This window comes from Haliotis rufescens, unplaced genomic scaffold, assembly GCF_023055435.1.
Source record: "Haliotis rufescens isolate VD_foot unplaced genomic scaffold, xgHalRufe1.0.p SCAF_25, whole genome shotgun sequence".
Classification (NCBI taxonomy): domain Eukaryota; kingdom Metazoa; phylum Mollusca; class Gastropoda; order Lepetellida; family Haliotidae; genus Haliotis; species Haliotis rufescens.
The window spans coordinates 7,285,637-7,304,708 of NW_025963946.1; the positions used below are offsets into that span (position 1 = coordinate 7,285,637).

The window sequence follows — 19,072 nt, forward strand, 5'->3', positions numbered from 1 at the left end:
ATTTGAAATCTTCTTAAGTCACATGGGGGTCCATCTTTAATCAAATTAAATTACAACAGTAGTTTTACCATGCAATAGACAGTGTTAAATTTAATTATTTAATAGTACTTTTATTTGTGACGTCAAGCGCCAAATGTGCTGTAGGGTTTTACATTAATGATTTAAATTGTAATGAGTGAGTGAGTTATGTTTAACGCCGCTTTTAACAGTATTCCAGTTATATCGTGGCGTGTCAGCTTAATGTGGGAGGAAAGCCCGAAGCGATGCAGGTCTTAGACGTTTACCACTTCGGTGAAACCCACGAGCACGGCTATGGTGCTGACAAACCTAGAAACATAATCAGGGCGATCCGGGATGATTCGATTCCACAATCATAGGTTTCTGGCGTGCCCAAGGGATGCAACTCTGCACAGCGAATTGCGACGCCTTAAACGACTGGGCCACCTGTGCCCCCTGATTTGAATTGTAACTTCATATTTCATTAAGCTTATAAATGAAGTAAACCTATATGTATATTTTGTAAACGTGTACACACATAAAGTATCTATATGGCACGGAGCTTCGCGATGAGTGGGTGGGGCTGTTCCCAGATGTATGGGTAATTCTGTAGATAAACAAGGTTGCAATTTTATTTGACACTATAATAAATATCCGCAAAGGCTCGCCTACTACTATATTTCCAAACATACGATGTTTGTGATACCGAAACACCCAGTAATAGTCTCCATTTAAGACATGTTCTTCTACAAATTGGTAACATTTAACGACACGAAAACACTTGCTGTTTACCGTTACATTGTGTACTCTATAACTTGGTTTCAGATTACCAAACTGTATTATTTCAAATGATGCACCAAATATCTGTTGTCCTCTTTTAACAGTGTGGGGCACGGGTGGCCCAGTCGTCTAAGGCGCCGCGATACGCTGTGTGCAGAGTTGCATCCCTTGGGCACGCCAGATTGTGGGTTCGAATCCAAGTTTGCCCTGATTATTTTTCTAGGTTTGTCAGCACCATACCCGTGCTCGAGGGTTTCACCGAAGTGGTAAACGTCTGAGACCTGCATCACTTCGGGCTTTCCTCCCACATTAAGCTGACACGCCGTGATATAACTGGAAAACTGCTGTTAAAAGCGGCGTTAAACCAAACTCACTCACTCACTCTTTTAACAGTACTCTGATAGTATTGGCGTCTACAGGGACACATTGATGATATTAACACATTTTGTGATAAATGGGGAATGAAATTAAATTTAAATAAGTAAATATTTAGATATGTTTAGACTTAAAAACAGACGAAATATGGTTTTATAGAGGCAATCAAATACAAACCGTTTAATATATAAGTGTTTTATCAGATACTTTTCGTTTCAAATTGGCATACCACGTGCGACCAGAATTACTTCCAGATCAGTGCCCTGGCAATCGACAGGTTTGAGATTGTATCCGTAAGATTGAACTTTGATTCTGAAGTATCTGGCAGATAAAATATAGAGGCATACAGTGAAAAATGATCTCACCAGTGGCGGGTATGGGACACCGTAATGATGTTATAGAAAGGGCTGAAAGAAAACATGTCAAGAGAATATTGAATTTGCTACATTCAGCTGGTAACAGTGCTGTCCTTGGAGAATGTGGAAGACAAACGATTTTTACACATCATGCCACTAAAGTAATAAAATATTGGATGAAACTTATCAATATGAATCTTAATAAATTGCCAAAGGAAACCTATTTAATGCTATATAGATTGAATGAATTGGGTAGATCTTCTCGGGTAACAATTGTTAAAACTTTTTAATTCGAGTATGGTTTTGGTTATGCATGAACTATTCAAGACTGCGGGGATTGTGAAATATTTATCAGAAAAGATAAGCAAGGTATTAACGACTGCGGCCAACAAAACTGGCACGATATTGTAACACACACGCGCTATGCACATTCCCAGACAGGTGCGCACACTCCACACATTTCATACACACAAATAAATAAAGCATCTCTCTCTCTCTCTCTCTCTCTCTCTCTCTCTCTCTCTCTCTCTCTCTCTCTCAAACACACAGACACACACACAAATTTAAAACATCTCTGTCTCTCTCAAACACACATCTCTCTCGCTCTCTCTCTCTCCAACGATTAAAGCATCTCTCTCTCGCTCGCTCTCTCTCTCAAACACACAGACACACACACACAAATGATTAAAGCATCTCTCTCTCGCTCTCTCTCTCTCTCTCAAACGATTAAAGCATCTCTCTCTCTCACTCTCTCTCTCTCTCAAACGATTAAAGCATCTCTCTCTCGCTCTCACTCTCTCTCAAACGATTAAAGCATCGCTCTCACTCTCTCTCAAATGATTAAAGCATCTCTCCCTCGCTCTCTCTCTCTCTCAAACACACAGACACACACACACACACACAAATGATTAAAGCATCTCTCTCTCGCTCTCTCTCTCTCAAACACACAGACACACAAATGATTAAAGCATCTCTCTCTCGCTCTCTCTCTCTCAAACGATTAAAGCATCTCTCTCTCTCACTCACTCTCTCTCAAACGATTAAAGCATCTCTCCCTCGCTCTCTCTCTCTCTCAAACACACAGACACACACACACACAAATGATTAAAGCATCACTCTCTCTCTCTCTCTCTCTCTCTCTCAAACACACAGACACACACACAAAAATAAAACATCTCTGTCTCTCTCAAACACACACGTGCTATGCAGATTCCCAGACAAAAATGATTAAAACATCTCTCTCTCACTCTCTCACTCACTCTCTCTCTCTCAAACGATTAGAAGCATCTCTCTCGCTCTCACTCTCTCAAATGATTAAAGCATCTCTCTCTCGCTCTCTCTCTCTCTCTCAAACACACAGACACACACACACACACAAAGGATTAAAACATCTCTCTCTCGCTCTCTCTCTCTCAAACACACAGACACACACATACACACACGCACAAATGATTAAAGCATCTCTCTCTCGCGCTCTCTCTCTCTCAAACACACAGACACATACACACACACAAATGTTTCAAGCATCTCTCTCTCGCTCTCTCTCTCAAACACACAGACACAGACACACACACACAAATGATTAAAGCATCTCTCTCTCTCTCGCTCTCTCTCTCAAACACACAGACACACACACACACGCACAAATGATTAAAGCATCTCTCTCTCGCTCTCTCTCTCTCAAACACACAGACACACACACACACAAATGATTAAAGCATCTCTCTCTCGCTCTCTCTCTCTCAAACATACAGACACACACACACACACGCACAAATGATTAAAGCATCTCTCTCTCGCTCTCTCTCAAACACACAGACACACACACACAAATGATTAAAGCATCTCTCTCTCTCTCTCTCTCAAACACACAGACACACACACACGCACAAATGATTAAATCATCTCTCTCTCGCTCTCACTCTCTCAAACACACAGACACACACACACACGCACAAATGATTAAAGCATCTCTCTCTCGCTCTCTCGCTCTCTCTCTCTCTCAAACACACAGACACACACATACACACACGCACAAATGATTAAAGCATCTCTCTCTCAAACACACAGACACACACACACGCAGAAATGATTAAAGCATCTCTCTCGCTCTCTCTCTCTCTCTCTCTCTCAAACACACAGACACACACACACAAATGATTAAAGCATCTCTCTCTCGCTTTCTCTCTCTCAAACACACAGACAGACACACACACTCACACACACCTTTGATGTGCCAGAATGGTGTGATCTTGTGTTCTCCCTACATAGGTCATACATCGAGGTAATCGTCCGGAAACAAACACAGTCGTTGTGACGCCTGACCGGACGCCTGACCGGACGCCTGGCGCCAAGTTGATGCAAAACTCTGCGGTAATCAACAAGGAAGCAATCAACGGGCACCTAAATTAGACGTTCATCAAAGTGTTGACGTGCGAGTGCAGCAAAAGAGATATATCATGGACAAAAACTTTCAAAAGGAAGTATACACTCATATGACCCGTGAAGATCCGGGGTAGAATAGGTCTTCAGTAACCCATGCTTGCCGTAAAAGGCGACTATGCTTGTCGTAAGAGGCGACTAACGGGATCGGGTGGTCAGGCTCGCTGACTTGGTTGATGCATGTCATGGTATCCCAATTGAGGGGTTCGATGCTTATGATGGATTGAATCACTGGATTGTCTGGTCCAGACTCGATTATTTACAGACCGCCGTCATATAGCGGCGTTAAACAACAAACAAACGAACAAACAAATACACTCGTGTTCAAGATGGAGGCCAGAAGAGACACAAACAAAACATGTTGATTCGACGGAGGTGAATTCGATATCATGTGTTTGGGTTGTGTCTGCAGTGTTTCGGTGACTGTTTTCATGCTAGTAGTGAGAGAATGAGTGAGTGAGTGAGTTGGGTTTAACGTCGCTTTTAACAGTATTCCAGTAATATCGCGGCGTGTCAGCTTAATGTTGGAGGAAAGCCCGAAGTGATGCAGGTCTCAGATCTTTACCACTTCGGTGAAACCCACGGGCACGGGTATGGTGCTGACAAACCTAGAAACGTAATTGGGGCGAACCGGGATTCGAACCCACCATTATAGGTTTCTGGCGTGCCCAAGGGACGCAACTCTGCACACAGCGAATCGCGGCGCCTTAGACGACTGGGCCACCGGCTCCACCCTCATGCTAGTAAATCATGGTATCACAATTGCTTAGATCAAACTCACGATGTCAATCACGTGAGTGTCTGCTCCATACCTGATTATTTACAGTCCACCGTCATATAACTGGAACATTGTTGTGTTCGGCGTTAGACAACAACCAACCGACCAACCAACCAATTAATCTCTAGATGTTTAACGTTATTACCCAGGGGTGTATAGGGAGCTCAAGTGACCCCAAACACCCCCGACTGAGATGACACCCCCCGTCCCACTCATCCAACTGCAATCTCAAAGGCATCTTCCCGAGGCAAGAGCATCCACTAGCCTTTTTAAAAAAATGAAAGTCTTGTTTCCACCCTTGCCACATCAAGCCCACTTTCCTGTGTTAAGCATGATCGGACTATCACACATATCGAAAGTCCAATCAGAAAGTTTCACAAAATCAACATCCATGATCGGTACACCCCCCCATCTCCCCCCCCCCCCCCCCCCCCCCCTCCCCCGTATATTAAATAAAACATTCATCCCCGTTCCACTCTCAATCCTCCTCAGCTCTAGCAGTCTGGGGGGGGGGGGGGGGGGGGGGGGGGGGGGGCAGGCATAGGCTTTGCTTTCTTATGCAATGTTTATCTAGGTATCTTCACTCACCTACAGGGGCGGTCGGGTAGCCTAGTGGTTTAAGCGTTCGCTCGTCACGCCGAAGACCCGGGTTCGATTCCCGACATGGGTACAATGTGTGAAGCCCATTTCTGGTTTCCCCCGCCGTGATATTGCTGGAATATTGCTAAAAGCGGAGTAAAACCAAACTCACTCACTCACTCACCTACAAGTGGAAGGCAAGACGTGTTGTAGATTACCCAGTACATACTCATTCTGTAGGTAAGGTGAAATGAAAATTGAAAGCACTGTTGTTATATTTTATTATGTCTATTTAATACTCATTCCTGCAACTGTTTGTAAAAAACAATCTGTGGCTGGCTACTTTTGTGTAATATAAATTTGTTCAATGAAGACTGGGATAAGAAATGAATTAGCAGCCACATGACCTCTATCATGTTTGAAATGCACATTTGTTCCTCAAAAAGCAAACTTATTCACTTTCAAAGATAAGATGTCTAAGATATCCATCCGCAGATGCGTCTTATGCGAATGTCTTTTAATTTTGAAATCGAATTATATGTTAAAAACTATAACATAGTAGAAGTATTGCAGAGTGCTGACTTAACGTCACCACAGTTCATTGTTTGGGAGTGAGTGAGTATGGTTTTACGCCGCTTTTAGCAATATTTCAGAATATCACGCCGGGGACACCAGAAATGGGCTTCACACATTGTACCCATGTCGGGAATCGAACCCGGGTCTTCGGCTTGACGAGCGAACGCTTTAACCACTAGGCTACCCGACCGCCCCTCATTGTTTGGATATATTATAACTCATGATATTCAATTTGAAATAAAACACTTGATAAAATCAACGGAGGTATAGTTTCTTTTCTCCTCAGTTTCTGTCAACTCGAAATATCGTACAAGGCGATGTAACGTTGTGGATCGGTTACTGGGCCCCGTCCCACAAAGCCATCTTAGCGCTAAGGTGATCGTAACTCCCATACTTTAACACTGGCTTACGAAAGTCGTAGCGCTAAGATCGCTTTATGGAACGGGGCCCTGGTTATCGTAATGTGGACCGATTATCGTTAATGTAGTATATCATATTGCACTCACCTTATATCAAAATATGGGTAACCGGTATTTTTTGGATGGTCCCAAAATTTCACTTTATGTCATTGTCGACTTTTCAGTGGAAACAAGACACAACTATCACCGGCTGGACAGTTGACCCAACCATTCTGAACCGCAAGAGTACATTTTACTGTTACACACGCCCGTGCACGCTGGGGCTTGTGTGTGTGTTACGTAACTGGACATGCTAGCCGCAAGATTGGTGAATTTGACACCGTGCAATGATGACGTATCAAATGTCTCGGCGTGCTGGTCAAGATAAGCCAGTGGAATTTATACTTACAAATATAATATTAATTAAGCCTAGGCACAACTAGATCAACCTAAACCAAGTTTTGTTTTCTTGATTCCATAGTCTTTGTAAAACAGCAGAGGAGGAAAGGTTCTTTTTGAAAAAGAATACAATTATTTTAAAGAAACGTTTTCATGGAGTGTTTATCTAAGGATGTTTATTTGTGTACAGTCAACGCAACCCTTGGCCTACCCTGCACCCCTCCACTTGTTGGTTGGTTTGTTGTTTCACGCCGCACTCAGCAATATTCCAGCTATATGACGGCGGTCTGTAAATAATCGAGTCTGGACCAGACAATCCAGTGATTAATGTCATGAGATCGATATTCATGATATTTCCGGTTGAAATTAGAACGTTTTTAATGTTGTCTACGTAGCGGTATATTAGATGAAAATTAAGCCTTTTTAACATCGAAACACGAAGTGCAATGTACAAATAAACCAAACTTAATTAATGGTGAGGGGGCACGGGTGGCCCAGTCGTCTAAGCCGCCGCGATTCGCTGTGCAGAGTTGCGTCCCTTGGGTACGCCAGGAACCTATGATTGTGGGTTCGAATCCCGGTTCGCCCCGATTATGTTTCTAGGTTTGTCAGCACCATACCTGTGCTTGTGGGTTTCACCGAAGTGGTAAACGTCTGAGACCTGCATCACTTCGGACTTTCCTCCAACATTAAGCTGACACGCCGTGATATAACTGGAATAATGTTAAAAGCGGCGTTAAACCCAACTCACTCACTCACTCACTAATTAATGGTGAAAACGGACATTTTTGACGACAAAAGTGTCCTCAGCACATGTGGTAGAGTGAACGTCTCCATATAAAGAGCTTGCAGGCTCGTATCTAGAAGAGCTTTTAAGTGTTTGTTCATAAATGTGTTGCTGTATGACTACAGTAAACTACGGTTATAACGAACTCAAAGGGACCACTAATTTCAGTTCGTATTAACCGTAGTTCGTTATAAGTATATATACATCATATATCTACAACAAATTGCCGGGACTAAAATAAGATCGTTATATCGGTAAGTTCGTTATAAGCGTGTTCGTTATATACGTAGTCTGTAGATATTTATTTGCCGCGCCGTGAAGACAATAGAGGTACTAGTTATTACTACCATGACGTGCACATGACCTCGTACTTAATAACCTGTCCTTGGCCTGACCTTACGCGAGCTGTTCGCTTCACGTACGTAAACGGTATTTCATGTGTAATGCACCGTGAAAACACTTTGTTCACTCAACCCATTTCAATCATCAATGTTTTCTGTCGCACTCGGTGAACACTTATTGAACCATCGTCGAAGATATGTAGGTTACAGCCGAGACAACAAGTTGTATTATCAAATCATTTCAAAAATGATTCTCAATTGAAACCTTTAATTATTGTTCTATTATATCTTATCATTCTTCAAGTTTTGTTAACCCCGTACAAAAATATATGAATTGACAAATATTACTATGCAAATGAATGTTTAACATTTGAACTCGCAATTATTTATTTGTAATATCTAATCATGACAAATATACAAAAATATTTGCTCTCTTCACAACATATGACATCTGTTGTATATGTAAACTCACATACCCTTTTAAACCGTTAGTGAATCAATCATCGAACCAACTTCTCGAAACGTTCATCTCTCACTCTATGTAACCTTTCATAAAGTAAAGCGATCAACAAAATGTTCTTCACAATTGGAAAAAATCTATCAGATAAAAGAAATTAAATGTAACGGAAACTGAAAGTATACCTCCCCCAACTTCTGCATCCCCATTTAACACTAAAACACCCCACAGGAACACCCTTTCAAGAGGGGAAATCGGGTCTTTCCAACAGACATCTTCCCGAGGCAAGGGAGTTAACTGACTATAAAAGTCCAGTTTCCACCCTTGCCGAACTAGGCTGGTATTATGGAGTTACATTTGGGCTGGACTAACGAGTCTATGCATTGTCCAATCAAAATCGCGCACCGAAATCGAAACCCGGTTCGTAAACTGTCGTGCAAATTTCGGTCGATTGCAGGATTTGCAAAGCATATGCACCGCCAACTCATTTTCAGCAGATACATTCCAAATCTTTTCATGTTTTTGATCAAGGTGCTCACATGATTTGATGCATTTCGCGATGTAAGACTCGTTTTATCACAATATATATCTTGATTATCAATCAGATCGTCCTGACTCGGCGCCACCATTTTGTGTGAAGCAAACGCGAGTGATACGAGAGGTGGAATCTGATTGGTCAAAATAGGAGAGGCTTAGAAGTGACATAACTGGTAATAGCCACTGGTGGCGCTACGATCGTGCCCGGTAATTCCAGCCCAGTTCGGTAAGGGTGGAAACTGGATTTTAACAGTCAGTTAACTCCCTCGCTTTAGGAAGATGTCCAACATTAGACTCATGACACATTAAGCTGTTAAACACAGTTCTAAACATGTCCAAATTATGGGACTAGGGACGTCTTAAGGATCTAGACACATTTTTAACAGTGTACGTCCCTTTGGCATATAAAGAGCCGTGGGTTCCAATCCAACATTTTTCCGATTATGTTTCCAGGTTTGTTAGCACCAAACCCGTGTTCATGGGATTAAGCAGAGTGACAAAATCGTCCACGATATGCGCCCCGTTTGGCTTTCCTCCCACACCAGTTGCTTAACGCCGCACTCAGCAATATTCAAGCTGTATGACGGAGGTCTGTAAATGATCGAGTCTGGGCCAGACAATCCAGTGATTGACATCATGAGCATCCATCCACGCAATTGGAATACGTTGACATGAATCAACCAAGTCAGCGAGCCTGACCACCCGATCCCGTTAGTCACCTCTAACGACAAGCATGGGTTGCTGAAGGCCTATTCTCTTCCCCGATTGAGATGTGCGTTTGGATGCTCATGATAGTATTTACATTTTATTCTGAAATCAAAGATATTTGAAATCTTGGCAAAGAAAGCATATTAACATCATGCCCACGAAGAAAAAACAATTAGTATTATGCTCACTTTTGGTCTTATTTTTATTTATGTTTCATTTCAAGTAAAGAATATACTGATCATTTGGGCCAAGTATACCTTTTCATGAGAACCAGTTAACACCACAGCCAACTGCAATGTAAATATATAGAGGTTATCACGCGAGTGTGTTTGGGGATGGTAAATATCCTGCATTAGGAATAAACATTGTATTTAGCGAGCCTTGGCGAGCTAAATACATAGTGTTTATTCCTAATACAGGATATTTACCATCCCCAAACACACAAGCGTGATAACCTCTTTATCATATAATGTCATTCTTTAATTCTGTGCTTTAAAATCGCTTTCCCTCTCTCACAAACATTACCGAAACATTGCGAGTTTTCCTGGAATGCGCGCATTAATATTTATTACGTCACAGGGTAAGTGATGTGTCAGTAGGACTGTGACAGTAGCCAATATAGTTCCAACTGAAATCTGTTTCATATACAGTGGCGAAGCAACTTATACGCAAAACAACAGTTGTTTTTAATTGCCTTTCGTGGCAATCCATCGGTCTGTCCGCTAGAGAAACTGCCCTTTGTCAAAGGGAAACTACTCTAACCCTAGTCTATGAGTCACGGCCACGGTCAGACGTTGTTGACAGTCGGTCTGTCCTGTCATAACGTTAAGAAGTGTAGTCAGATGTACACACAGCGACAAATCGAAACAAGGTAACAATTCAAACATATTTCGGCCGAATCCAACCATTTTGATTTGTGGAGAAGGTTTCAAGCCACAGAGATCTACAAGAACAGATATGGCTACTGATCCCGCTTGGCTAGGCCTCGTGCCCTCGCAAAATTGTTTCGAAATTTATATCTCGAAAGTTGCCAAAACTTATAAAATGCCTTAGCTACGTCACGGTTGGACACTGATTTTCAGTATATTAGACTGTTCGTTTGATAATGATAGCAATTATCCCTGTAGTTTATCCAGATTCACGATGGTTAATTCTGACTCGATCGCCGAATGACGAGGGCGACGCCATGTTTGTTTTTAAACAGTGAAAGTAGTCCTACTTGACCTTTGGTATTTGCATCTCTATCCGCATATGACCCCAACGGATATCGTTTTTATCCGTTGGCTTTATCCTGCCGAGAAACCTACCCATTATATGATAAAGCCTATTATCACTGTATACATGTTCCTTCTTTAGCCTGCCACAATGTACCCACAAATGGATTCAAAATTGGCGAAAATCGGAATTATGTTCAATAGTAAAATCTAGCTGTTCAACATATGCAGCCTCGCGAAACACGTGGGCGACGAACTACACTTTAACCAGGCCCCTCTCTGACATTCCAACCCGACCCCACAATCACATCCACCAACCCCATCCCACAACCACGACACCTTCACGGACACACCTAACGCCACAACCTCCACGATCACATCGCCCATATCATATTATTATTGTTATTTATCCATCTATTTTTGTTTTATATTAAATTTATCTACTACTTCCGTTCACACAATCTGTTATGAAAGCATATTTTATGTTATTTCCCCTTCTCAGTTAGATTCTCATTACTCTACACCAAACTATGGTGACTTTGATTTTATCTTTTCTTCTTATTGTTACCCAATTAATCTGCTTTTTTATTATTATTCTACAACTTACAATTTCGGTTGATGTGTATAGATTTTGTTTATGTTTCGAAAGTTCATTTTGTGTTGGTCATGTTTTGTCTGTGAGTGTTGTGACATTCTTTCTTTCTGTAGTTTTCATTCAGCTTTCTGTTGTCAGTTTTTGGTTATATACTAGCCACATAAAGAAACTGTGCACGGAGAAAATATAGATATAAGGGCACACCGTCCATGTATGAAATATAGGTTTGAACAGCAATTATTGGAGACATTCAAACGGTCATGCACGTGCCATGCGATATGACGTCATTGATGGGGGCCTATGGACGTGCAATGTGTTACTGCACGTGCAACCTGTGCAGCTGTACACAGCATGTGCAACTCAAAATTCGCTGTAACTTTGGAAAGCATGATCTGTGGTCATTCAAAATTTCAAAACTTCTCAGGCACAGACACAAGGATATCACAAGCAAATGATGCCAAGATTGACAGCTGCACAGCGTCATGAAGCCATTGGAATGATCCGAGCGGGAATGAGGCAACAACAGGTGGCAACACATTTCCAATGCCACCGTAACACGATATCGGCATTGGTGAGGCATTATAAGACCACAAATGACGTTGCCGACCACCCACGTTCAGGACGTCCCCGAGTAACGACGCCAAGACAGGACAGATGGATTCGAGTTACACATCTCCGACACAGGTTCCAAACGGCAGTAACGACGTCCCAGACAATTCCTGGACTGCGCCGTATCCATCCCAACACTGTCAGGAATAGTTTACGTCAGTACGGGATTCGACCACGACGCCCTGCCATACGTCCCATCCTGACACACCGTCATCGAGTCAACCGTCTAAGATGGTGTCGAAATCAACCTCGAATATGGTGGAGAAATGTTGTCTTTACAGATGAATCGAGGTTCAACATTTCCCACAGTGACGGGCGCCAATGTGTCTACCGGCGTTTGGGAGAACGTTATGCACGCAACTGTATTGTGGAGAGGAATCGTTTTGGAGGTGGCTCTGTGATGATTTGGGGTGGGATAACAGCACGGCACCGAACCCCTTTGGTGGTTGTTCAGGGCAATCTCACCGGTGTTGGCTACAGAGATCAGATTCTGAGGCCTGTGGTCATTCCTTTCCTGCAACGTCATGGCCCGGGATTGACATTTCAACAGGACAACGCTCGTCCTCACACGGCTAGGGTCGCAATGGATTTCCTTCACCATAACAATGTCATGTTACTGCCATGGCCTGCAAATTCTCCAGATCTGTTCCCAATAGAGCATGTGTGGGATGAAATGGAGCGCCGTCTGCGTCGTCTTCCACATCCTCCAGATAACGTCCGTGACTTGGCACAGGATTTGAGGAGGATATGGCAGGCCATTCCCCAGGCCTTTCATGCCCATTTGGTGGACTCCATGCGTCGCCGATGCACTGCTGTGATTCACGCACAGGGTGGTCATACCAGTTATTGACTTTGTGACTTTGTCGTTTGACCCCCTACTCCATTTTGATCTTCTGACGTCATCGTAACAGATGTTGTTCAGGTCCCGTTGACATTTTCTTATGGTCCGATCATTCAGCTGCTACAGCGTCTGCATCATTTTGTTCTTGCTGTGTTGTATTTCAATCCAGAATATATTTTCTCCGTGCACAGTTTCTTTATGTGGCTAGTATATATAGTACACTTCAGCATTGCAAATTTATACTTCGTGCGTAACCTCCCCGCCTGCCTCTATAGAAAACAAATATATTCTGTTAAAAAAAGATGCCGGTAGATATAGCGCATTATAGACAGGCGGTGGGATTATTTGCTTCTAGTCTTTATATAGGCATCTTGCAAATTTACAGAGTACTTGCTGTCCTGTTGTAACTATAAGCTAAGAACGTCTATTATAGTTATGATACTTCTCTTATGTTGCGGGGATGTACACCCAAACCCTGGGCCAGTAAAACATGGTAATTTAAAGATTTCCCATCTAAATGTAAGGAGTTTAAAGGACAAGGTAGATCTACTCTGCACTGAATTTCATTCATACGATATTATTTGCTGAACCGAAACTTGGCTGCAAGACGGCATACCTACTGTTGATATTTCAATTCCAGGTTTTCATTTGCAAATTAGAAAAGATCGACCAAGTCGAGGCGGGGGTGTAGCTGTATATGTAAAAAACAATTTATATGTTAAAAACATGGATCATCTGTGCGTAAATGGACTCGAAGCAATATGGGTACAGGTAAGATGCAAGACCAGTAAATACGTAGTAGGGACATTCTATAGGGCAGATAAAAGCGAGGCTTACTGGGAGTTGATAGATCAGTCAATATGTAATGCAATAGATTTGAATATACCAACTATTATAGCTGGGGACTTTAATCTTGATATTCTTAGAGAAAGTAAGAGCAAAATAGATCACTTACAAGCAATATATGGGTTGACCCACATTATAACTGAGCCCACCAGGATTACACCTACCTTCAGAACTCTGATTGATTTACTGTTCGTAACTAATGCAGACAGTGTGTGGAGTTCGGGTGTATCCGATCCTATATGCAGTGGTCATTGTCCTATATTCGTAAAAATTAAGGCAAACATACCTAGCAATGCAAAAATCTATAATCACAACATGGCTGATAATGAAGAAATTATTGATAGCTTGACTGAGACAAAGTTGGATCATTTGTTATCATCCAGAAAAGTTGACGTTATGGCAGAATGTTTTACCAGGACAATTACTGACGTATGTAATAATCATATTCCTAACACATGTGTAACAATTAGACCTAATGATCCACTATGGATCACTAGTGAGACACGTCGACTGATCAGGAAACGTAACAGAATTCATAAGGTTGCTAAAAAGCGTAACTTAGAATCTGACTGGACTAAATTTCGTCAAATAAGAAACCGTGTTATCTCCTATGTTCGCACTGCAAAGAGAAAATATGTACTCAGGATTGATAGTAAAATTAATGATGCGTATGGCGAAAAAGTATGGTGGCGGCTTGTTAAAAAATATCTAAGGGGCACCAATAAAAAAAAATTCCCTCCCATTAATTACCACGATATACTATATGATGATACAGGAGATATTGCAAATGTGATGAACAATTATTTCTCTGACCAGGCATCTGTTAAATATCCTGATAAAACTCTCCCTTATATTAAACTTAAAACAGAAACATCGCTCTCTACTGTCATTCCAACAACAAAGGAAGTTCAAGATGTTCTCCTATCTGTTGATGTAACTAAAGCAACAGGGCCCGACGTTATCGGCTATAGATTATTGAAATTAAGTGCTTCAGCGATATCATATCCACTGGCTAAATTGTTTAATGTATCCCTGAAAGAAGCTTACGTTGTGCCTATTTATAAGAGAGGTTATATTAATGGATGTAGTAATTATAGACCTATAGCTCTCACGTGTTGTATGGCTAAAATATTCGAAAATGCGTTTTCAAATATGTTTTTAATTACTTGAGAGATAATAATTTGCTTACAAAACTTCAATCAGGTTCCATGCCAGGAGATACTACCGCTAACCAGCTGACTTACTTCAACACATCCACGCCTACCCGCAACCACAACAACCACACCCACGTCTACCCACAACAACAACTAATACACACGTGAATAATTCAAATTCGGCAGCCATTGTGACCAACTGATCCCTATAACTGCTGCACCTTCCGCCGTGAAGGCTGCCCCGACCAGCAATACAACGAGAGCAGCGACAGAGTCGATACGTACATCTCGCTACTGCCTGGATATGTTATGCAAAGCTATCAGCCAAGTAAGATGCACATGCGCCCTATTGCCGCATCCACCATGTCACATGCGCATATCTATACAGTGAAGCGGGTACAACACCGATGCCTCAAAGCGACCATTACCTTGTATAACGGTGTCCCTCTGTCACTTCCCCGGACAACGATGAACACGACCGAACAGGTTCGGCACCCAACGCCGTCTGGGGCGACTGCGGCATCGGATGCAGGGTCTGCGGTCTAGTTCTCGCCGGCGAATCGGTAAAATGCCAGACATGATATAATGGTACGGCGTCCGCGTTAGTTAAAGGGATGCTTGTGGGGGAAGTGATAGTGATGTGTATCTGCCGTTCTAAGAATAATGGGCGATGAGGTAGTCTAGTGGTTACAGCGTTGTCTCGTAACTCCGAGAACCCAGGATTTTTTTCCACAAGGTCTGAATTACATGTCTGGTGGGTCGCCGCCGTGATATTGGCTGGGTTAAAGGTCCGATTTACTCGATCTGGATACAAGCAAGTGTTCCGTGAAGATTCCGGGTTAGAATTGGTCTTCAGCAATCCATGCTTCTCAGAAGAGGCGACTATGCTTGTCGTAAGAGGCGACTAACGGGATCGGGTGGCCAGGATCGCTGACTTGGTTGATGCACGTCATCGCATCCCAATTGCGTGGATCAATGCTCATGATGTCGATCATTGGATTATATGGTCCAGATTCGATTATTTACAGACCTCAGTCATACAGTTGGAGAATTGCTGAGTGCGTCGTTAAACCACAAACATCAACCACATCAGCGAGCCCGACCACCCGATCCCGTTGGTTGCCTCTTACAACAAGCATGGTTTGCTGAAGACCAGTTCTAACTCAGATCATCACGGGGGAGTTTGGTGTAGAGTCTCTGTGAACAGTATTTCACCTATATAACGAGGTGTTAGCTTGGTGTGGGGGGAAACCCCACATTAACACACGTCGTTGATTTGTACCACTTTGGGATTCCAACCAACTATTAGCGGATCCTGGAGCGACTAAGTAACACAACTCTACACTGCGAATGTCAGTGATATAGCCGATTACGCCGTCAGCGAATTTATTCTGAACCACTTGACATCATCCTGTAACGATATATTGATTACGCGGACCTCTGACGTCACGCAAACATTTCTATTATATCAAGGATAAAAGTGCACATCCCCACGTCTTGAAGCGTGCTGTCTATTTACACATGTATAAAGTTTATACATGTGATCGGATACGTAGGCAAGCGTATTGCAACACGGTAACCAGCACACTACTTTTAGTGAGTGAGTGAGTTGGGTTTAACGCCGCTTTTAACATTATTCCAGTTATATCACGGCGTGTCGGCTTAATGTGGGAGGAAAGCCCGAAGTGTTGCAGGTCTCAGACGTTTACCACTTCGGTGAAATCCACGAGCACGGGTATGGTGCTGACAAACCTAGAAACATAATCTGGGTGAACCGGGATTCGAACCCACAATCATAGGTTTCTGGCGTGCCCAGGGACGCAATTCTGCACAGCGAATCGCGGCGTCTTAGACAACTTGGCCACCCGTGGCCCCCACACAGTAAACTACGGTTACAACGAACTCAAAGGGACTAATATTAGTTCTTATAACCGTAGTTACCTATAAGCATATTTATCGCTGGGACCAAAAACATATGATATCCGTCGGTTCGTTATAAGCGTGTTCGTTATAAACGCAGTTTACATGTATATGACATGTTTTCAAAACAAGTTACTTGACAACCAAACGCAAATTTATTCGCGCCTTCATACAACACTGTTTAACTACTAATCATACAATGTACACTTGATATTCCAGAACAGCTGAATTCTCGCTTGACATGGGCCCAGAACTTAGCTCTCTTCAATATCCACATTATGCCATCCTACCTCGGTATCCGGGGTAGAATAGGTCTTCAGCAACCCATGCTTGCCGTGAAATGCGACTATGCTTGTCGCAAGAGGCGACTAACGGGATCGGGTGGTCAGACTCGCTAAATTGGTTGATGCACGTCATCGTATCCCAATTGCATGGATCGATGCTCATGATATCAATCACTGGATTGTCAGTATACTGAATCCGAGCCGATCAGTCCTTGTTTTAGCCCTTAATGCCGAGCGCCAGACAGGGTAACAACAAGTACCATCTTTTAACGTCTTTTGATATTACGCGGCCGGGGATCGAACCCCGGACCTTCCGCTCTCCGGGCGGACGCTCTTCCACTAGACCACGGAGGCGGTCAACACAACTATGATACCCGTATGAAATACATCGACGAAGAATGATTTCCTGTAGCCACAATCAAACATGAGTGTATACTTTCCTTTGCCCGGTACGATTATGACTGGCAATCAACGCCAAGTCACCGAGTCTTACCACCCGATCTGGTAAGTCGCTTCGTACGACAAACATGGGTTGCTAGGGGTGAGTGAGTGAGTGAGTGACTGAGGTTTAATGCCGCTTTTAACACTATTCCAGTCATATCACGGCGTGTTAGCTTAATGTGGGAGGAAAGCCCGAAGTGATGCAGGTCTCAGACATTTACCACTTCGGTGAAACCCACGAGCACGGGTATGGTGCAGACAAACCTAGAAACATAATCGGGGCGAACCGGGATTCGAACCCACAATCATAGATTCGTGGCGTGCCCAAGGGACGCAACTCTGCACAGTGAATCGCGGCGCCTTAGACGACTGGGCCACCCGTGAGGCAACAATAGAAGACTTAAATACACTCTTTCACCACGCAATGAACTACATCAGTGATTGACTGTTGTTTTATGCCATCATATTCCAGCAATCGAGTCTGGACCAGGCACACCAGTGTCTCAAAGCAAGAAAAGAACAACGGTTCATCCCATCGAAGTAGTCGACGTATACTTTCGTTTTTTGTTTGTATGTTGTTTAACGCCGCAGTCAGCAGTATCACTACTATATGACGGCGGAAAAGAATCGAATCTGATCCAGACAATACAGAGATTAATATCATGACCATCTACGTAATTGAGATACGATGATCTATAATCAACCAAGTAACCGAGCCCGACCACCCGATCTATTTAGTCCATGCCCGTTGGGGGCGGTCGGGTAGCCTAGTGGTTAAAGCGTTCGCTCGTCACGCCGGAGACCCGGGTTCGATTCCCGACATGGGTACAATGTATGAAGCCAATTTCTGGTGTCCCCCTTCGTGATATTGCTGAAATGTTGCTAAAAACGGCGTAAAACCATACTCACTCACTCCATGCCCGTAGGAACAGAGGGTTGGGGCTGGGTGGGCTTCTCTGTCGGTCATTCTTTGTGAGTTATTCGTGGACAGTAAAGACCCCATTACACAAAACAACCCCAGCTTAGGATAACCTTAACCACTGAGGTTAGAATTAAGTGTAACTTAGTCAGAAGTTCCGCCCGTTTCACAAAGCATCTGTAGCTCGATGTTAATTGGGTGTGTCAATCTTAGCGCTAAGGTTGCGACCGTGAGTCTATGACATCGGCTGCTGAAACCATTACTCGATATGCTGCTTAAAACAAGAGTTTAGGATTTCTTTGCCTCTTTCTATAACACAATGTCTGAGTACCAATGTTTCAGACCGGCTTACATAATCGTCAAATGTAATATCTAACGGTTACCTACCTTTCTTAATAACATACCATCGTGCTGTTTGACATCCATGGGTATGAGCTGATTCTGAATAAATAAGTCAGAGCAGTTGCCGCCCAACTAGATATGAATCCAATCGCGGAAATAATCTCAAGACAAAAAAGACACATGCCTCGACATTTCATCTGAATAATTATCGTACATTTCCTGATATGGTCTGTGAATTAAAATAAAATAAAAGTTTAACTGTAAGGTTGCGCCCATATAACTCTCTCTCTCTCTCTCTCTCTCTCTCTCTCTCTCTCTCTCTCTCTCTCTGTGTGTCTCTCTGCAATTATGCGCAGATGCAAAATTAGCCTACTCCATAATTGCTACTGAACACTGA

The 19,072-nt window shown here is 42.9% G+C and overlaps 1 protein-coding gene across 3 annotated transcripts in view; it reads right to left on the bottom strand.

Annotated features, from left to right (window-relative positions):
* The window catches only part of LOC124150060 (vacuolar segregation protein PEP7-like), a 59,174-nt gene that overhangs the window by 30,602 nt on the left and 9,500 nt on the right, over positions 1-19,072 (bottom strand). The window contains exon 1 of one of the 3 annotated variants that reach the window (XM_048402323.1): positions 15,198-15,342. The exons of the other annotated variants lie outside the window; for them this stretch is intronic. The gene's annotated coding sequence lies outside the window, so the exon portion shown is untranslated. Of the gene's footprint in view, positions 1-15,197; positions 15,343-19,072 lie in introns of those variants that run through there. 3 annotated transcript variants of the gene reach the window in all.